Here is a 21,908-nt window from a genome sequence, read left to right as displayed (position 1 = left end):
GTTTGATTTTCCCGCGGTGGGTGATGATTTGCTAAGAGATGCTATTACTGCTGTTGACCGGTGACGAGTTCTTGCTTCCCCGATGTTGAAGAATAACACCAGAGAGCACGCCGAGGCAAGGTCAGAGGAGAAATTAGAAGTTTATTAAAGGACAGCAGAAAAGACTTCTCCCGGAGGAAGAAGGGGACCCAAGAGGTGGAATCCGTGGAAGTGCGGTTGTCTCCCCTTCTTATAGTTTTGGGGATGGAATGTAGGTTGGAAGGCCCAGGGGTGGGACACTTCTTTATGATGGGCTATCTTTAAGTTTGCTGGGGGCTGTTCATCAACACTTCTTCTTTTTTTTTTTTTTCAAGAGAGAAGAGAGAAGAGAGGAGAGAGAGAGAGAGAGAGAGAGAGAGAGAATTTTAATATTTATTTTTTAGTTCTCGGCGGACACAACATCTTTGTTTTGCATGTGGTGATGAGGATCGAACCCAGGCCAAACGCATGCCAGGCAAACACGCTACCGCTTGAGCCACATCCCCAGCCCTCATTAACACTTCTTTGAGGTGGACTTTGGCCTTGGGCTTTTTCAGGACTTCATTAACATTCCATGAGTTGTCCTGCGTTTCCTGGAATCATTCCCAGCATGGCCTCCATTTTAGATTTCACTCGGTATTAGACTCGATTTACCTAACTACACTGACTACCTAACTTTAAATCTGGCTTCAATGCTATGATGTATGTGAAGACCCTGCCTTCCCCAAAGAGTGTATAAAACTGCTGCAAACCCTGGGCTCCGGGGCCTCTCAGTGTCACCGGTTGCTGTGTGCGTGCGGAGGACAGAGCTAGCTCACAATAAACACCTCTTTGTCTCTGGTGGTCTCTAGTGGTTTTGGGGGGGTCCCGAATTGAATTCAAGGATAACAAATCCAGGTGGTGATACCGCTGTTGACCAGTGACGAGTCCTTGCTTCCCCGATGTTGAAGAATAACACCAGAGAGCACGCCGAGGCAAGGTCAGAGTAGAAATTAGAAGTTTATTAAAGGACAGCAGAAAAGACTTCTCCCGGAGGAAGAAGGGGACCCAAGAGGTGGAATCCGTGGAAGTGCGGTTGTCTCCCCTTCTTATAGTTTTGGGGATGGAATGTAGGTTGGAAGGCCCGAGGGGTGGGACACTTCTTTGTGATGGGCTATCTTTAAGTTTGCTGGGGGCTGTTCATTAACACTTCTTTGAGGTGGACTTTGGCCTAGGGCCTTTTCGGTACTTCATTAACATTCCATGAGTTGTCCTGTGTTTTCCCTGAGTCATTCTCGGCATGGCCTCCATTTTAGATTTCACTCGATATTAGGCCCGATTTACCTAACTACACTGACTACCTAACTTTAAATCTGGCTTCAGTGGGCTTCTTCAAGGAGGTGGTGGGGTGGGGTTCAGCCTCACAGGCACGAAGGAGGTGGAGGTGAGAGTGGAGCAGATGGCCAGAGCCTGGGGACATGCCAGGTTCGCCCTGGGGAAGTCAGACATGAAGCTCATCTCCAGGCCTTTGAGAATCTGACCTGGGAATCTGATAGGCCTTGGGGGGCAGCAGGAGAGCAGCATGCCCTCTACTCAGAAGCCTTACCCCATTGTTCAGATGAAGTAACAGAGGCACAGTTGGGATGGACCTGGGGTGCAGCCCTATTGAGCCTGGCTAGCACGGGGAGTCTTCAGCAAATGAACTGTGCTCCACCCTCTGGGGGTGAAGTCTGGGTATTCACAGAACTATGTGTTGGTAAAGATGGCGCCCAGACTGCTTCTCTTCCCGGAGCTCAGGTCCAAGAAGCACTGAATGGCGCTCGAACTGTCACCTCCAATCCCTGTGAATGGCTCGAACTTTGAATGGCGCACCTCCAATCCCTGAAGTGGCGCGAATTCTCAGCCAATGAAGAAGTAACAGCCCACTCGCCTTGCTCCTCCTCATCCTGTGTTAAGCCCATAAATATCAATACCCTGTTCGTGCTCACTCTTACCCTTACTCTCCCCCCTCCCCTCTCTCCCCCCTCCCCTCTCTCTCTCCTCCCCTCTCTCTCCCCCCTCCCCTCTCTCCCCCCTCCCCTCTCCCTCCCCCCTCCCCTCTCCCTCCTCCCCTCTGTCTTCCTCTCCTCTCTTTATCCCCCCTCACTCTCTCCTTCCCCCTCACTCTCCCTCCTCCCCTCTCCTCTCCCTCCTCCCCTCTCCCTTCCTCTCCTCTCTTTATCCCCCCTCTCTCTTTCCTCCCCTCTCTCTCCCCCTCCCCTCTCTCCCCCCTCCCCTCTCTCCCTCCTCCCCTCCCCTCTCCCTCCTCCCCTCTCTCTTCCTCTCCTCTCTTTATCCCCCCTCACTCTCTCCTTCCCCCTCACTCTCCCTCTCTCCCCTCCCCCCTCCTCCCTTCTCCTCTGTGACTGGCTGCTAAGGTCCTGCTAATAAAGGTAAACGGTTGTTTTGGCTTGTTGAGTTTACGGAGCTTTTCCATCGCCCTTTACACTATGAGCCCAATGGTTAATGCCACTAGATTTTCTCCTTGAAAATATGACCAGTGCTTGCAGACATATGTTTAACTTAAAACTGTTTGAGTATGTTCAATAATGAATCTCTGCTCTTTGCCTGAGCGACTCCTAATATGCTGTAATTTGGTGCCCTCTTTCTTTTAGTTCAGAACAATGGTACCAAACCATTGTCCAGTTTTTCGGTTTTCATGTCCCCACAGGAAGCTGGAATACCAGGCTGTTAATTTCAATGCCAGAACCTGGCCACCTTATCACTTGGAGAAATCAAAGTGAATGGTAAATAACACTATTACTTAAACACTGTTATAAAAGCTCCCAGGTGCTGGGCACTTGTCCCTGCCAGGCACTGCACCGAGGGCCTCCTGAAAGTGGCTGTGTTTAATTGCCACAGCATTCCAAAGAATTAGGGAAGGATTATTTTGAGTGGCAGAGAACCTGAGCTCAATAGGTGCAGGGAGGCAGAGCCAGTAACTCAGGTGCTCTTGAACTTTTCCAAATAGCTTGATTCCTCATCTGTAGAATGGAGCTGGGCAGGTCTCCTGGGAGCCCCAGACTTGCCTTTCTGAGAAGCACCAACCACCAGGCCCCATGGCAAGTCCACCGCAAAGTCAGGTCTGAGAAGGGCCCGGAGAAGCTGGCTGTACAATCAGGTTCCAGTGTTCCCGCTGTGTACCGGTGATGAGTCCTTGCTTCCCTGAGGTAGAAGTATAACGCCAGAGAGGCACGCGGAGGCAAGGGTAGAGTGGAAAGTTGACTATTAAAAGACAGCAAAAGACTTCTCCCTGGAGGAAGAAGGGGACCCAAGAGGTGGAATCCATGGAAGGGTGAGGTCTTCCCTCTTTTATAGCTAAGGTCTACTTTCAGCTTTCCCGATTCCTGTCCTTTGTTCTGTTATCTTGCAGTGATGGAATGCAGGTGGGAAGACCCAAAGGGTGGGGGACAGGTGGACCAAAGGAGTAATCTGGGCTGGGATTGCTTTTGGATTAGCTTCATTCACATTTCCTAGGGATGGGCTCTGTCTTCATCTTACTCGATATGAAACCCCATTTACCTGACTACGCTAACCACCTATCTGTAAATCTGGCTTCACCAGGTACTATCTTCACAGAGATCTCAGAAACAAAGTCAGAAACAAAGCTCTTCCTTTGATTCCACAGTTTCTGCTTTCTCTTTTCCTGGGTGGTCTAAGGTGGCGAGTGGAGCAGAAAATGTGGTGCTTGGGGGTCCCTGACTGGGTCCCTGGCTGTGCAACCAGGAGAGAGGTTGTGTCTGTTCTTGGAGCCTCAACATCCCTCCCTACTTTAGAGGATTGCTGGGAGAATCCAAAGAGTTATCACTTGGACTGTAAGGAGGTGCGTCCCCTTCCTCTGTCCCATCTTGGGGACCAGTGACTTTGAATGGACCTGGCACCCTGGTAAAGGGCTGGACCCATGGTGGGGAGTCTCCCACGGGTTTGAGGACTTGGGATTTGGGCACGTGGGCAAAGCAGGAGAGATGGCAGAAATGACAATGTTAACTGCAGCTGAGAGTCTGGGCAGGGGCAAGTACAGGGACTGTTTTGGCTGGCATTGCCCCAATAAAACTTGGGAGGAGGTTTGGGAGGAGCTAACCCATTCCTTTGCTTCTTGGGGCTGGCCCGTTCAGAGGGGTGGAAACAGAAGCACGATCTCAGAACTGGCAGAGACTTCGGCAGCCCAAGAGCACAGGGGAGATGAAGGCTGTGCTCCACCTCGGCCGGCGATGGTCTGAGTATCTTGTGGGGATCCCTTGATGGGCTCTGTGGTCTAGTGGGACTGTCCAGACTGAAAGGACAGGTCCCTAGGGGTGGGAGGCAACAAGGTTAAAGGAACAGAGACCACAGGGACAAAGTGTGGGGAGTTAGGCTCAGTACCCCAAAACTGCACCTGGGCAAGGGCACAGGACCGCCTTTCATCGCTGTGCAGTTCCCACATTGCCCATGTGCTCCATGCTGATGGGTGAACGGGGATGTGACCCAAGCCATGCTTTGCCTGCCCGGTCATGTGCTGGTAGAGAGAGGCCTTATCACCAAAGTGCCACCTTTTCCTTATCATCAACCAGGCACCCCATGGTTTAGTGTAGCTGTGCATGGGAACCAGGCTAGGAGCCCCAGTGGAGCAGCCTGGTCCCCCCAAGGACCTGAGGCAGGAAAACTTATGAAAAATAAATAAATAAAAAGCAGATCAAACTACCCTTGGACTGCCTCTGCCCTGTCACCTGGAGGCTTCTGTGCTACAGAATAGAAGACACAGTTCCAGCCTGTGCAGGGTGTTTGTCCATCCCAGGGGAAGCAATGGGTCTTCCTGAGGGCCTGGTGGCCTTGCCCTGTCTTTTCACTGAGGGTTAACCCAGCAGCCAGGCCCTCTAAGGTTCCAGCCACCAGAAATTGGACAGCCCTCATTCATCATCTGAGGAGGGAAGATCCCCCTCATCTGGGTTGTCCTGGTCAGAGTGAAGCCCAGCTTCTGAGCTGGAAATGGAAACTCAGAGGGTGGTCTGCACTGGGGGGCTCGTGGCATCTGCTATGTTCTGAGGGGTCCATGGCTTTGTCTGGGAGCTCCCTTTCCACCTGGATGCTTCCAGTTTCTTTGTTCCTAACTGTTCCTGGCCTCCCCCACTGTGCTTCCTGAATTTGCTGGGGAGCTGTCCTCCCTGGGCCCAGCAGTATGCAGTGCACCATGCCCCTCCCCCGCCTCATCTTCCTGTCTTAGTTTGGGCCTGTTCTCAGCATGGGGCCTTGTTTATCAATATCTTCACCTGATAAACTCTCTCTTTTTCAGGACTTGGCCCAGTCATCACCTCCTCCAGGAAGCCCTCTAAGGCCCCTCTTTTAGGGTCAGGGGCCCCTCCTTGGAGTTCCATAACCCCCCTGGCCATCCATCATCTCTAGCACAGAGCCACACCGCTTTGAAGTCAAGCATTTCAGGCTCTGTTCCTGCTGGTCCGGGAGCAGGGTGGGGCTGGGGAAACTGCTCATTATTCAGGACATCTTTCCTGAGAAAGCTGTGGCGTGAATGAATCTTCTTTCCCTCCTTTCTGGCCCAGGGACACTCTTGAAGTCTCCCTCCTCCCAATTTGCCCCTTGGCAAACACACTCCCACCCCACCTGACCTGTTCCAGGTCGTTGTCTCTTTAACTTTCCCTCCAGGCTAAAGGTGGTGTCCTCTGGACTCCTCAACCTCCTGCTGGACTCTTGGGCCTCTGAGGCAGTCCCCTTTACTCCAGTCCTTTTAACTGTGGGCTGATGTCTCCCCTGCTTTCATTACCCACTATTTATTAAGCACCTATTCTGTGCTAAACTCAACTGTTGGAGAGGTAATGTTCAAATGTGAGGAGGGGAACAGAAGACCGACCAACCAATCAACCAAGAACCTTCCAGAAAGTGGAAGACACTAAGAAGCAGAAGGCAGAGCTGCACTTCCAGCCTCACAGGAGCCTCTGAGCTGCTGGATGTCACACTTCTTTCCTGAGAGATCCTGCTGCCTGTGCCTGAGCACCACAGCTGAACTCCTGGCCAGCCCTCCTCTGCCACCCCCTCTTGGGAATTTAGCCAAGTCCCCAAGCTTCCCAGATCTCCAGAATTAGTGGGGGTTAAAAAAATCAATAAAAGATTCCTGGGCCCCACCCTAGCTCCATGGGTGTGGGTCCAGGAATCTGTTTGTTTAAAAAAAACAGGGAGATTCTTATCATTGGGAAGTAGGCCTCTCTGCGGGTCTCGACACTGATTCACTTCAGAACCATTTGGAAAGTTCCTAAAACTAGCAAGGCAAAGGGGGGGGGGATCTCATTTCCCAACGTTGGGTCTCAGTGACCTAGGTGACTCTGTTAGTCCCTCTAAGGCATCTGGTTAATTTGAATAAGACCATGGGGGTGGGGCTCAGGAATCTGCATCTCCAGTCAGCACTCTGTAACAAAGAGATTCTGCCAGTAAAGATCTGAAGCTCACCCTGAGAAATGCTCCAGCCATGGCAGACTCCTCACCCAGGCTGTTGGCTAGAAAGTTTTCTTGGCTTGGAATGGAATACTTTCCCAACCCTGTCCTCTTGGGGAAGGAGAAAGCCTGGATGGCAAGGTGTCTTGTTTCTCAATCTAACTTGATAATGTATATGCTCTGGCTAACTGTTTAGAACCCATACTGCTTTGTTCACAGCAATCTATCTGGTTCCACTCAATTAGGTCCTTTGTTCAGATCTGCCTCAGTTGGTGTTGATGTAGGAGTCACCTGAACCTGGGTGGAGGAAGCCACCTGCTTTATGTTCCAGATCCATTCACAGACCCTGTTGATTGGCCAGCCCTAGAACAAGGTCATGCCTTTTCTGAAAGACACAGGGATTCAAGTCTTACATCTGTGCAGAAGGGTAGATAAAATAGACAGGAAGTAATGAGGTCACAAGGTAGGCATGTGCTAGAAGTGTAACACACAAGGAAGGACAGACTCAAGTGTATGAAGTCCAGCCCCTTTTATGTGGAAATCCAGTCCAGAGAGGGATGGGACCTCACAAGGTTACAAGGCTTTAACACTTTTCCTGTATTAAAAAAAAAAAAAAAGTTATGTCGAGTCTTTGGGCTTGGAGATGCGTTAGAAAGTGAGCTCCATGAAATGATGGGCCTGGGTTTTGCCCACCAATCCCCCGCATAGCACCAGGCACATAGTAGTAAGTAGGTGCTTAAGAGATGCGTATTGATTTAATGAAAGCGTGACTTTGGAAGGTTGGATTTTAAATTCTTATTCTGCTTCTAAAATAGCTGTGGTGGGGGGCTGGGGATGTGGCTCAAGCGGTAGCGCGCTCGCCTGGCATGCGTGCGGCCCGGGTTCGATCCTCAGCACCACATACAAAGATGTTGTGTCCGCCAAAAACTTTAAAAAAAAAATAAAAATATTAAAAAAAATAGCTGTGGTGGATCGACCCAGGGTTGGAGTCCTGCGGAACAGGTGGAAGAAAGGACGAGGAAGTTGTAGTGATAAACTTTTTACGCAATGAAGTTCGAGAAGAGAAGGGGATCTTAGAAGTTCGAGAAGAGAAGGGGATCTTAATCCCTCTCCGCGCTCAATTTCTAGTCAACGGTGTTCTTAGAGTCCTTGATCCTCTAGTCTGGAAGCAGGTTATTTTTTCTCCTTGCCCTAATTACGTCTGATGTACTGTATATTTTATGTTTATTTGTCTAGTTTCCCCTCACCGGAAGGCAGGAATTTTGGGTTGTTTGGGTCACTTCCCTACCCTCTGGTTGGCACAGAGCCCAATTAAGCAGCTTTCCTTTCATATCTCAACCAAGCTTTATAAACCCCTAGGTCCTGAGCGACCCCACTTTGCAAATTAGGAAAACTGAAGCTCAGAGAGGTGAAGTGGAAATGTCCAAGGTCACACAGAGACTGACTTCTAACCCCCATGACCACCCACACAGACGCCACAGGACGCAGTCACGTAAACCCTGGAGGCACCAGCATCTTCTCCTTCCTCCTACCCTCCGCTAACGCTCTGAGACCTCTTCTCCGACCGCTAATGCGTATCTGCGTCGGGCCGGGGTGCCTGAACCGGGGCGCATCTGTTATGCTTGCGGTTTGGGGAGACACGTGCTACCCGGGTGAATGAATTGCACGTCCCCACCCCTGGCGATAGCCAATCACGACGTGTCGGAGCCAGGCCACTTCCGCCTATTGCGGGCGGGGGCGGGGCCGAGCTGCCCACGTGAGGTTCCGGAGACAAGAGAGTAGGCGGTGGTGCGCCTGGGGCGGGCTCTCCTGGCCTTGCCACCAATCCAGGGGCCCTCCGGAGACGCGAGGGGCGGGGCTGACGTGGCGCGCCAAGGCTTAAACGTGCCGGTAGGTGGGCGTAGGGAGGAGTCCTAAGCGGAGGAGTGGTGAGTGACGGAGAATATTACCCAATTCTAGGAGGGGTTGGGCTGCCTGGACCAATAGGAAGTCCGTGAGGCGGGGCCTGGGACTGCAGCAAGTTCGGTTGCACGGAGACCGCAGCTGTTCCCTGTCAGCGGAGGCAGCGGCCGTAGAGGCGGCGGCGACGACTTGCAGCGCCTGGGAGGAGGTGAGTGTCCGCGGCGTTCTGCACCTTCCTCTTCCTGCGGCAGGTCGGAGCTGGTGGGCGTGCGCCGGCGCCAGGGACGCTTATGTAAGGGTCGCGCGCGCAAAGGAGGCGCGGGCTTTGCGAGTGACGGCTGGAGGGGACGACTGCGGGCGGCGTGCAGCGCGACGCGACACGACACGACACGACGTGCGCCGTCTCTCCTCCTCCAGCCGGGACCGGGCCGGCGCCGACCCGCCCCCTCCCTTATCCACACCCGGACCCCGCCGCGAGGCATCTAGGGCTAGATGCCGCGTGAGCATCCCTCCCGGGCGGGCGCCACCTCATCCCGCCCCTCTGGCTGCCACAGTCCTGCTCTCAGGCCCATTTTGCAGATGGAGAAACTGACGCACTGGACCCTAAAATGCCTCGCGCCAGGTCCCTGAGGGTTCAAACCAAGCCCAAGCTGACCCCATCTCACTGACTGTATGGAAGCTGTGGCAATGTAAGGCTGGCATTTTCCTTGTTCCAAGTGGTTGCACTCCGTCTCCCGTAGGATACACTTGGTTCAGATGTAGAAGTGAACTTGAGGTGCTTAGACACAATGATTCAAGACCCTTCAGTTAGGAGGTGTGGCTGGGTTCAGTCTCATTATTCTACAGCTTTTAGTGGTTTACAAAGTGCGTTTGGAAAGTGCCCTCCTGCGTCCGACTGGAAGCCTGAACCTTGAGGCCCTGCCCCGCGGGTGACTTGCCCTGTATACTTTCAGCCAGTTGTTTTACCTTTGGAGAGCTCTTTCCTCATCTCACAGATGATGGAACTAGGCCAAGTCCCAAGGTCCCTGGCAGTTTTGAAATTTTTAAAAATCCGGTCGCCTTTTTATTTTGTGAAAGGAGGAGCCCAGGGCTCATTATCCTCATTCTGCAGCTGAGAAAACTGAGGCTCTGATAAGTGCCAACACTTGCTAGATCGCAACTAGAGCCCTCAGACTCTGCCATGAGCCTTCCCCATGCTCCCTTACCCACTACCACCAGCAGCCCTGGCTAGCCTCCCTCCTGTCAATCTTTCCTTGTATGTGATGCAAATAATTATGTAGGGTGTGGATGTGCTCAGCCTTCCTATTTACTTGCATCTACAGCTTTCTGTTTTTCTTTTTATCTTAAGGCTTCAACTTTTAAACTCATCATGTGTAGAGCCCTAGGCTAGGTGCGGAGAGGTTACTTAGGTGATGAGGTTAATCCTTGTTTTAGAACTGCTGACAAACTGGTTGGAGGAGAGAAAAATTAAACCCAAGTAGAAGTCAGCATGCTACAGATGTTTGTAGAGAGCAGGTGAGAGCAAGGTATGCCCCAGAAGAGGAAGTGTGGTAGAGGCCCGCAAACCAGGGCAGACCTCATGCTAAAGCGGGAGAGAAGGGGACTGGCCCCTGGGCTAAAAGGGCAGCCTTTGTGGGAGAGGTGAGTGGTAAACCTACTTTTGATGCCACTGGCAGTGTAGCAGCAGTGATTGGATTTGAGCAACAAAGGTCTTATGGAAGAGGAGCAAGTTCTAAGCAATGAGAGCCTGCAAGTGGAAGGCTGAGGAAAAAGAATGGGGAAAATAGTACTTCTCAGGGGGTATGAGAAACTTGGTCATGGGAAGCGGCTGCTACAGGTGAGGGCACTAGGATTTACTAATGTGCGGGTAAATCAGGGAGGATTGGATCCAGGGGCAGCTGGGCGTTTGGGAACCAGCAGACCTGAGCTCCGGTTGTGTTCATTTGTGTTCTGCTAAGTTCTTTGAGAGCAGCAGTCCTTTTCTGTCTTTCTTTCTTTCTTTTTTTTTTTTTTTGCATTCTGGGGATTGAACCAGGGTCCTGAGCATGGTGAACACCATACTCTGCCATTGAGTTACACCCTAAGCCAGCTCATCCCTCCATCCCCCACCCCTTTCTTTTTTGTGGAACAGGGAATTGAACCCAGGGTCCTGTCACTGAGCTCTTTTCCCAGCTTTTCAATCTGTCTCTCTACCTATCTATCTATCTATACTTTATTTTATTTTGAGGCAGGGTCTCATTAAGTTGCTGAGGCAGGCCTGCAGTTCCCCTGCCTCAGCTTCAGAGTAGCTGGAATTACAGGTGTGTGCCACCATGCCCTACTCACTCTTTCTTTTATTTTTTTATTTTTTGGGTATCAGAGATTGGGTATACTGAGCCACATCCTCAGTCCTTTTTTGTATTTTATTTAGAGACGGGGTCTCACTGAGTTGTTTAGAGCCTTACCTTGCTGAGGCTGGCTTTGAACACGTGATCCCCTGCCTTAGTCTCCTGAGCCACTGGGATTATAGGCGTATGCCATCCTGCCGGCTCACCCTTTGTTTCTTTTCTTTTTAATTTTTTTTTTTAGTTGTAGATAGATAGCATGCCTTTTTTTTATTTGTTAATTTTTATGTGGTGCTAAGGATTGAATCCAGTGCCTCACACATGCCAGGCAAGCGCTCTTGTCACTCAGCTATGGCCCCAGCTCAACCCTTTATTTCTTAGTGGCTGCTCTGTCCCCTGCCCTTAGGGAAAGGGCTCTCTGTTCACTGTGGTTGGTCAATGTCTGTTGTTTTTTTAATTAATTGAGGCTGCCATCCGAGGTGTCTCCAGTTTACCCCAGCGCCCCCTTCTGCACCTTCTGTCCTCTTCTGTCCCTGTTGAAGCCTGCTGCATCTTGGCTCACCCGTCTCTGTGACACTGCTCCCCTCCAGGGTCTCACTCCAGGAGGGTTCCCCTGTAGCCTGCTGTGGGTCCTCTGCCTCTGACAACCTCCATGTCCTATTCCTCCATTTCTCCGTATCACTCCCAGTACTCCATGTGCCGTGCTGCGTGGCTGTCCTCCCAACCCTGTGCATGGAGGCTCTGGACCAGTGGCAGTGCTGGATCTCAGGTTCATGTCTCATTCCGTGTCACAGCTGTCTGTGTCTTCTTTGTATCCTCAGTCTCTAACACAGGGCTGGGAACAACAGGGGTGCTTAGTAAAAGTTTTGGATAAATTAGTAGAAAATGTCTTAAGCTGATCATGAGTGAGGAGAGCAAGGTAGACATCAGGGCACCTAGAAAGTAGTCATTAGGGACGGCTGCAATGACCAGCACCATGTGCAGAGACCAGTGAATCTGGGAGGGAGTCCCCTCTCTGGCCCTTTCCGGGTCCTCACCCGGGACTGTGTTTTTGTTGGAGGTGAGTGTGGACTTCTCTGGCTGCCTCCCAGTGGCAGCATACTCTTTTTGGATGGGGCCCTGTTCTGCACGTCCCAGGCCTGCTCTGGGGCTAGTTTCTCCTCCAGAGGCGTCCTTTGAGAAGGGGGGCATTTTGCCTGCTCCCTTGCTGAAACCATCTCTGGGCCTGACTGAGTGGATTCTCTCACTTAGCTGTCTTCTGGTATTTGCTGTGGACGCTTTGCCAGAGAACGAGGGCTTGATAGTAAAAGATGGAAAATAACCAAAGGAACAAGCCCTTTCCTCTTACTTACTGAATGAGGAGCTTGCCTCATCTTGGCGTTCAGGACTAACCAACGTGGTCCTTCTGTTGGGCTTTTTCATCCATTGACCCCATTGGTAACCTCTTCTGCCTTGGCGCCACCGTCAGACTATTCACTGACCCTCCAAACTCACTTCTTAGTGTCCCTCTTCTTGTTCCCAGTGACTTGATTTTCTTCAGGGCCTTTTACTCTTCAGTACTCAGGGCTTTCCTATATTAAGCCTGGCCAGATCTGTTCAGCTGGATGTGGATTCTCTCTTTTAATAACAAATCATTATTTGTAATGATAAGTAATGATTTGCTATTAATAATAGAGCCAAACTGTATGTGCTCTCACTATGTAGTGACAGGGGCCTTACTAAGCCCCACATATAGAGAGGTTAACTATCTTGTTCGAAGTCTCATGGCTGGGAAATGGCCTGGCTGGGGTTGACCCTGGACTCGGAGACCTTCTTTGGGGACCTGAGTCTTCTGCTTTTGGCTTCTAAAGTTAGCCCCTAATAATGTGTGTTTGGGCACTTTTTGGCAGAGCTGGTATCTTCTGGCATAATTCCTTGTGAATGCATGCACTCCATAAATATTTTATTGAATTGAATGCCCCAAACATTAAATTTCAGCTTTGACATAATCTACCAAGGCAGCTGGTTTTCTGTGAACATATTTGATTTCTTGCTGGTGTGTGTCTCCAATTTGCTATTTATTGACCAGTGGCTTGAGCTGTCTGATGGATGTGGCCTTTGGAAAATAAGCAGTCTGTAAGCTCCAGAAAGTGGCCATGCACCACCTCTGGGCTCCCACGGCGTGAATGCACGCTGTACTCTTCTTATGCAGGGCAGGGAGGAGCCTCTGCAGGAAAGGCTCTGAGGGAACAGTCTGGAAATAGGAGACACATCTCAGATCACGTAAGACAGTTCTTCATTAGTGTCAAGTTGCATCGTGAGATAGGAACCAGAGCCCAAGAGTCAGGAGACAGGTAGCTCCTGAGGTTAGAGGCAGCTGCACAGAGAATGTGGTTGGGGGACTGAGTGGAGGTGGGTGGGAAGAGGAAGCCCCTCAGATGAAACAATAACAGTTTCTGGAACTTCTTATTCTTGTGTAGTGGGAACCACACAAGGGTTTTTCTTAAATCCTGCTAGTCGTCCAGCCAGCGTCCCAGCGTGGCCATCGCGTGTGTTACCGCATTGGGTACTCCTGTGAGCCCGTGAGGTAGGTATTGTTATTGTCCCTATTTTACAGAGGAGGAATCAGGCTGCAGGGTCACAGGAGTGGGTGGCAAGAAGCAAAGGGTGGGGACAGCTGATCAATACCTGGTGTGCCCTCAGCCCTGTGCTGCTCTGGTGGCACCCATGGAGCCCCCAAGAGGAAGCAAGCTAGCAGATCTTCTCTTGGTTCTGAATCGCTATGTCCTGGCCACTCCTAGGTTCTCCCAGGCATGCCTGGAGAAGTGACAATAATACTTTTTCTTTTTCTTTAGATAGTGCCTGCCTCCTCGAGGGCTGACGCAACGCTGAGGGTAAGTCCTGTGCCTGAACCCAGGCCTGTGGGACGTGGCAGTGACTTCATTGGGAGCAGCTGGAGATGAGTCTTGTCATGTCATGTCTCAAGCTCAGTCAAGAAAAAAGACCACACTTTGATTTTTGAAAATCTCTATTTAAGCTTGGTCTTTCTGGGTTTCGTTGGTTTTCATAGGAAAGTGACATCTGTTTCCCTGCTGGCCCCAGTTGGCAGCTGGCCAGCCACAGCAGGAGGCCCCATTGCTGGAAGGGTGTGGTTTGGGAAGCTGGCAGGGGGAGGATGATGAGGCGCCTGATGACCCACAGGAAGCATCCCCAGGCAGGGCTGCCTCTGAGAAGAGCCGTTCTTCAGGGGTCACAGAGGGAGGGCAGCTGGGCACGGAGGGGCTCTGAGAAGCATGCAGCTGGGGCATGAGAGGTGGCTCTGCCAGCTAGTTATAAAGATACTTGACACGTGTTCCCAGCCTCTGCCAACTACAGTGGCAAGGAGATGAAGTTGGACTTGTCCCTCTACTTAGTGCCAAGGCAGCACTGCCCTCGTCACCTGCCCTTTTAGGGTTTCCCCTAATACTGATTTCCCTCTGATTGCAGGTGGCTGGGAGATCCAGTTGCATGTCCTCACCCTAAATGGTAAGGCTGCCTGGCAGGGCTCCACTGAAACTCAGACCTGTCTCCTGCTGGTCTTCAACAACAGTCCAGCTGGGCAGCCTGCCGGGCATTCTCCCTATGATCAGGACACTATGGTCAGGCAGCCTTCCCTTCCTCCCAAGGCAGGCTAGCTGCTCTTCCTGTGTTACAGCTAGGTGTCCTGGGAACTCTGTGGCTCTTCTTCCCCAGAGCTCATGCTCAGTGTGGAGTGGGGATTCCTTTGCACAGGAACTTGTCTTGGTTTCCACCCTTTGTATTTTAGGGATTTTTCTCTGGGGGCCCTTCATGACCTAGGAGTCTGTCTCCTTTGAGATTTTCCACCGTCCTCTTGCCCTAGGCTTTGGGCTCGCACCAGCTGTTTTCCTCCCTACAATTGAGTTTGCTTAGAAAGTTGATGGAGAAAAGGCTGATGGGAATGCGATGGAAACCCTCCACCAGGTACCCACCACCTGTTCTCTCTGCTTGCTCTGTCCACTCGTTCTCAGTTGGTAGAGTTGGGTGTCATCTCCCTTGCTTGCATCCTGCAAGGAGAGGTGGGGGCGCTGAGTGAAGTACCTCTAAACCACCTGTCTTAAGGAGCTGAAGAAACTGAAGCCCAGAGAAGGCTAATGAGCAGAATCCAAGATGCTAACACTGTTGTTTTTAAGATTGTCATTTTTTATTGATGTTTCTTTCAAATCCATCAGTTGGAAGGGAAGATTAGTCACCAAGAAGGGCCTTCTTCTCCCAGGTCATCTGATTTGTCAAAGCTCTTTGGGCTCATCAGTCCCCCAGGCCCAGCTAATTCCCTGGAGCTTTTCTTAGTTACTGTAACCAAGTCTCTGTCATCTCAGCTGGGGCCTCCCCCTCGCAGCTTTCTCCCTGGTGATCATGGGGGGAGGTGGTTGCCCGCTGTTGCTGCTGCTGCTGCTGCTGCTGCTGTTGCTGTTGAATACCATGTTGGGAGACCTCCCCAGGTCCTCCCAGGACCACCACAGCCTGCAGTCCTTCTCTTACTTGCTTGTCCTGATTCTCTGCTGGCCAAGGAGGGGCGGGCCTGGGGCATCACTAGCAGGCGGCTCCTTCTGGGGCAGCTTCTCTCTTGACCAACTTGAGATGACGTGACATCCACACCGGCTGAAAATTCTGTGACCTGGCTGTGCTGAGTCATGCTCAGTCTCTGAGGATATGTGTATCTACTTTCTCCTGTCTGCCATTGGTCAGCCCAGGATCTGGCTGGGCTGCAGTTACTAGCATGGTATTGTGCTGCTCATTTCTTTATGCCAATGTGTTGGCCAGTGTGCTATTTATCAGTATGAAATTTATTAATAAATCATTAATAGCAAATATATTGTTTACTCTGGGAAACATTTCTCTCTTACAGATGAGAAAACACAGATTCAGAGACTAAGTGACTGGGTGAGGTTTTTATATTTTATTTTTAAAAAATTTTTTAGTTTCAGGTGGACACAATATCTTTATTTTATTTTTATGAGGTCTGAGAATCGAACCCAGTGCCTCACGCATGCTAGGCAAGCACGCTACCACTTGAGCCACATCCCCAGCCCTGACTGGGTGAGTTTTGGGTGACTGTGAGTGGCATTTTTGGGTGAGATTCTGGATGCCATACCTCATCTCTACCCCTAGATGTTTGAGTAATGTAAAGTTTTTTTTTTTTTTTTTTTTGGAAGTTACTCAGATAGAAAAAAATATGTATTTTCAATTTGTTAAAATTACAATTCAGAAATCTATCCAGCTCAGTGGTGGAGCACCTGCTGGGGGCCTGGGTTCCATCCCCAGCAAAGCAAAGAAATAAAACCTCAAAATTGAATTCTTTCTTTTAAGGTCTACACTTTTTAAAGTTTAGCTCTTAAATACAACAAAGTACAAATCTTTCTATTCTGTTTACAATTCTAGAAAGTTTTAACAATCACTCTGAAAGTGATTGATTAATGCTGGTCCCATTCGAAGACTTAATTAGATTCATTTGAAAATTTTAAATTGAATTTATAAATTATTCGTCTTATTTTAATTATTTTAATACTTCTTCCAATGTTAGTTATAAATTAAAGCTGGCCATGAGGGATGCATGATTAAAAAATTCCCCAATATTTAAATAACACTTGTAAATCTAATACATTAAGCTGATTCTTAAAGTTTTCATAAACGTTCCTATTCCATTAAAAAAAATTTTTTTTTAGTTATAGATGGACACAACATGTTTATTTTGTTTACTTATTTTTATATGGTGCTGAGGATTGAACCAAGTGTCTCACATGTGCGAGGCAAGTGCTCAGCCACTGAGTACAACCTCAGCCCCCGTTTTATATTTTATTTTTAAAATAGCTTTACTGAGGTTTTATTGACATATAACTAGTAGCTCATATTTAAATCTTATGATTTAGGGCTGGGGATGTGGCTCAAGCGGTAGCGCGCTCGCCTGGCATGCGTGCGGCCCGGGTTCGATCCTCAGCACCACATACCAACAAAGATGTTGTGTCCGCCGAGAACTAAAAAAATAAATTAAAAAAAAATATATATAGTTTAAATCTTATGATTTCACAAGTTTTGACAAATTGTCCCTGTGAAACCATCAATACAGTCCAGACAAGCTGACACACCTGTCGTCTTTAGAATCTACCCCCCACCTTTGCCTCCACCTCCCTCAGGTAACCACTAATTACTTTCTGTTACTAGAGATGAGTTTGCATTTTCTGAGATTTTCCATAAAACCACTCCTACAGTTTGTGTTCTATTTTGTCTGCCTTCTTTCACTCCACATAATTATTTAAATTATGTCTAGTTGTTGCACGTATCAACAGTTCATTCTTTTTGTATATTGCTGAGTAATTATTCTATGATATGGATATTATATAGTTTATCCATTCACTTGTCATTGGTCATCTCACTGGCTTCCAGTTTTTGACAATTGCAAATAAAACTGTTGTGAAGGTTTTTGCATTTCCTTTTGTCTTGGGCAAATGCCTAGGAGGGGCGTGGTTGGACACACAGTAGTTGCTTGTGTAACTTTCCATGTTGAACCCTTCCTAGGTGATTGTACTATTTAATATTCCCACCAGCAGTGAATGAGAATTCTAATCCCTCCCATCCTCCCCAGCACTGGGGATAGTCAGACTTTATAATTTTAGCCATTTAAAAAGGCATAGATCTGGGCATGGTGGCACACGCCTGTAATCCCAGTGATTTGAGAGGCTAAAGCAAGAGGATCACAAGTTGAAAGTCAGCTTCTGTACCTTAGCAAGTTAAGGTTGCCTTGAGCAATCTGGTGAGATCCTGTTTCAATAAAAAAATTAAAAAAGGCTGGGAATGTTGTTCAGTTGCTTAGATGCCCCTGAGTTCAGTCCCTGGTACCAAAAATAAAAAATAAAAAGGCCTATAGTGGTATCTCATTGTGGTTTGAATTCCCCTAATGACGCTGAGCATCTTTTCATGTGCTTGTCCTCTGCCAATACTGATTTTAAACCTAGTAAATTCCTACCTAAAATCATAAGTCTAAACAAATTACTCCGTTTATTTTAATTGGAGCCTTGAGACTGACTTATTACTTGAAACAGACCAAATTAAATGTTAACGTACATAAAGTAATGGATAGCACAGATTCTCTTTCCAGTACTTGGGATTGAACTCAGGGCCTCAGGCTGAGCACGCGCCTTGTCACTGAGCTGCACCCCTAGCCTAACTCCCAGATTTCTTAACACAAAATTTATAAATAATTATAAATACATGTTTTTTTAATTTTGTTTAGCATATCTACAGTTAATCTTACATCTTCCTGGAATTAAAGAAGCTTACTTAATAAGGAAATTATTGCATGATTTCGAACTGTAGTACACTACTTTCTTAAGCAATTTTGGGGATTTCTTTCTCAACTGGTTGACATTTGCATTATAATCCAAGAGAACCATTGGCCTTGGAATCGGCCTGCCAGGCAGAGCCCTGATTCATTGCCATTTAACCTTTAAATGGGCTTGGCCTCACAGCACAGGAGCCCTATATAGAAGAGTCCACATTGCCCAATCTCTTCTCATGTAGCTGCAGTTCTCTGCCTGGGGAGCTACGCCAGGAGACTGGATTCAGATAAACTGTTTAAGGCTTCATTTCTTATGCACTATGATCACAAAATAGGTAGAGTTTGAATACATTATAAGAAGAACTTGGATTCTGAACATTGTGATTGGTCTGACCAGGGACTCGTTGTAAAACCATACCTGTGACCCTGCAGCGCTAGAATTCGAGTTTCAGTTTTCAGGGTTAGGTCTGGCATTTCCCCCTGTTCAAGTCAAGAGAAAGGGAGTCTGGAAATGAAGATTTCTTGTTTTCTGGTTAGGCTTGGTTACCAGGAAATCCTGGCAGCTGGACCTAGTGCCTTCTTTTTCCTGTTCTCCCTGTCATCCTTCTGCAAATGGTGAGGCCTCTGGCCTGTCCCGGACTTCCCTGTGGAGAGCCACCAGTCTCTCTCGCAGAGGCTAGTGCCACTAAGTTGTTTTTGGAGATTGGGTCTGGATGATAAAGAGATGTGGAATTGCATTCCTGTCTTGGCCACTGGCTTGGCCCCAGGAAGTGGTGGGTGATGAGTGCATCATGACATCTCATCTCTTCCTTGATGTCTGATGCCTACGTGGCCCCATGTGAGTGGGAGAGGAGGCCTGTGCAGCTTCAGGAAAAGGACATTGGAGTGGAGGAGGCATTGAAAGGATGCTGTGTGAAATTCTTACTCTGCAGGAGTCTCCCCCTTCAGATTTTTAAAAAATTGTGATAATATACACTGTCCATTTGGTGGTATAAGAAAAATTCTTAGGCTAGGGAATTTATAGACAGAAATTTATTTCTCACGTTTCTAGAGGCCCGGAAGGTCAAGGCATCACTAGACTGGGTGTCCTGTGAGGACCATTCTTCCTAGATGGTGACTTCTTGCAGCTCTTCACATGGTGGAAGGGACAAGGCAGATCCCTTCAACCTTCTTTTGTTATCCCATTCTCTGTGGGTGGGCCCCATGACTTAATCTCCTCCTCAGGACTTGGCCTCTTAATACTGCTGCACTGGGATTAGGTTTCAGTGGGAATTTTGGGAGGACGCCAGCATTCAGACCATACCATACCCACAGCATAAAATTTACTGTCTTATCCATTTTAAGGGCAGTTTTCAGTGGTATTAAACACATTCTTCTGTACAACCATCTCCACCCTTCCTCTCTCCAGAACTCTCTTGGTCTTGCAAAACTGAAACTCTCCAGCCAGTAAACAGCAAGTCCCCCTTCCCCACCCACCTTATCTGTAGGCAACCCTGGTTCTGCCTCTAGATTTTGACTCCTCTAGGTACCACCTCATATAAGTCAGACCATACAGTGTTGTTTCAGTTAGCTTTTTTGCTAGTGTAACCAAATCACCTGATGAGAACCACTCAAAAGGGGGAAAAGCTCATTTGGGGCTCAGGGTTTCAGAAGTCTCTGATCGTCCCTAGATGACTGACTCCATTGCTCTGGGCCAAGGTGAGGCAGCACCTCATGGGGGAAGGGCATGGCAGAGGGAAGCTGCTCCCCTCCTGGCAGCCAAGAAGCAGAGAGTGGGGGTGTGCAGGGAAGATGCACCCTTCCAGGGCATGCCCTCAGTGACTTACCTCCTCCAGCCCACAGTGACCACCCAGTCAATCCGTTCAAACTAGGGTGGATCGATTAGGTTATCGCTCTCCTGATCATTTCACCTGTGAGTTCCTGAATTAACAGGAGCTTTGGGGAAATGCCTCATATCTAAACTGTAAAAAGTATTTCTCTTTTTGTGATTGGCTTATTTCACTTAGAATAATGTGCTCAGAGTCCATTCATGTTGAAGCCTGTATCAGCATCTCCTTCCTTTTAAAGGCTGAGTAATATTCCAATTGTATGAATTGGACATGTCTGCTCATCTATTGATGGACACTTGGGGGTCCTTCCACATTTAGTGATACAAATAATGCCACTATGAACATGATTGCTCAAATATCTCTTTGAATCCTGTTTTCCTTTCCTTTGGGTCTAGATACCCAGAGGTGGAATTGCTATCATGTGGCAATTTTATTTTTAATATTTTTGAGGAACCCCCATGCGGTTTTCCATAGTAGCTTTATCATGGCATTCCCACCAGCGGTGCACAAGGGCCCGTTTCTCCTCATGCTCACCGACATTGGTTATTGTCTGCTTTTTTTTTTTGACAGCAGCCATCCCCATGGGAGTGAGGTGTTGTCAGTATACTTTTGATTTGCTTTTCCTTAATGATTAGTGATTGGGAGAATGGCAAGTCCGGTGGTCCATTTTCAGAATACCGCATTTAGCCTTAAATGTAAAATTACTGGGGATGAAACCATAGCATCTAGAGGGGAAATAGAGCAGAGTAGAAAGTTACAAGCAGTTAACTCACAATAGCACTATAGCCTGTGGATGTGGCAGATCCCGTCTGTGCACCTGAGCTGCCCTTGACACACAGGAAGTGGGGGAGGGGCCTCCTGACCCACAGGTAAACTGTGAATATGCCAAGATGCTCTCACCCCAAGAAGGCCTTCTGCCAAAGAGAACAAAGGGAGTGAGGACAACTGAAGATGCTTTCCTTCAAATTCCCAACAGGAGACAGCAAAGCTCCCATAGTACTCATCCAGTAGAAACCAGGGGGTTACCTTGCACACCAGGGACAGGATGCTGCTTGCTCCCTCAGGCACCGGATTCTTGTAAGACCATCATTAAAATCCTCATTTTCTATGTACCTGGTCTTTGTCTCTCATGTCCATTCTTTGAGTTTGGGCAGGTGAGCATGTTTCTCACAGTGATTTTAAGCATCTTTTAATGTGTTTATTGGCTATTTATATGGAAAAATATTCATTCAGATCTTTTGCCCATTTGGAATCGGGTATTGTGTTGTCTGAGTTTTAGCAGTCATCCATATATTCTGCATGGTGATCTCTCATCCGATGGATGATTTGTGAAGTTTTTTCCTATTCTGTGGATTGCCTTTTTACCCACTTAATGGAGCTGCCCGCCCGCTGGTCTTCAGTGCTGGGGTGGAATCTGATTTGTCTGTCTTTGCTCTGGTTGCCTCTTTGCCTTTGGTGTCGTGTCTGTGAAATCATTATCAAATCCAATGTCATATAGCTTTTCACCTGTACAGTCATTCCCCTTATCCAAGGTTTTGCTGCTCCTTCATAATAATGGGAAAACTGGCAACATCATCAAAACCAGATTTTTCAGAGCTCTGGAAATTAACCAAAGGCTGACAACAATCCAAGACACATTTCACAGGAAAAGTGGCTGAAAAAATTACTCATGTTTTAAGCCAAAAATTATGAAGCACACAAAGAAACAAGAAACAAGAAAAGTATGATTCATATGTAGGAAAAGAAGTAAGCCATAAAACTGTCCCTGAGGAAGCCCAGATGTTGGACTTTATAGGCAGAGACTTACATCATCTATTTCAGATATTTCTACAGAACTAAAAGAAAATGTGACCACAAAGCCTGACCAAATAGTGATTATCAATAAGTAATAGATGTGGCAAAGGATGAAGCAGATATCCTGGAGCTGAAAAGTGTAATAACTAAAGTGAAAAATTCAATAGAGATGCTAAGTTGTAGAAAAATGAATCAACAAAGTTGAGGATAGGCAAATTGAGATGATTCAATCAGAGGATCAGAAAGAAAAAAGAATGAAGGAAAATGAACAGTCTCAGAGACCTGTGGAGT

General features: G+C 48.3%; 1 protein-coding gene across 5 annotated transcripts in view; it reads left to right on the top strand.

Annotated features, from left to right (window-relative positions):
* Window positions 1-8,414: 8,414 nt before the first annotated feature.
* Window positions 8,415-21,908, top strand: part of PC (pyruvate carboxylase) — a 117,462-nt gene continuing 103,968 nt past the window's right edge. Inside the window, exons 1-3 of one of the 5 annotated variants that reach the window (XM_081280936.1) lie at window positions 8,542-8,566; window positions 13,179-13,248; window positions 13,517-13,555. The gene's annotated coding sequence lies outside the window, so the exon portion shown is untranslated. Of the gene's footprint in view, window positions 8,567-13,178; window positions 13,249-13,516; window positions 13,556-21,908 lie in introns of all 5 variants that reach the window. The other 4 variants (XM_081280935.1, XM_081280938.1, XM_081280937.1 and 1 more) reach the window with 4 other exon arrangements.

Source organism: Spermophilus citellus, assembly GCF_964194105.1.
Source record: "Spermophilus citellus genome assembly, chromosome: 2".
Classification (NCBI taxonomy): Eukaryota; Metazoa; Chordata; class Mammalia; order Rodentia; family Sciuridae; genus Spermophilus; species Spermophilus citellus.
The sequence above is the reverse complement of the archived record's forward strand: the minus strand, read 5'-3'. Positions and strand labels throughout refer to the sequence as shown.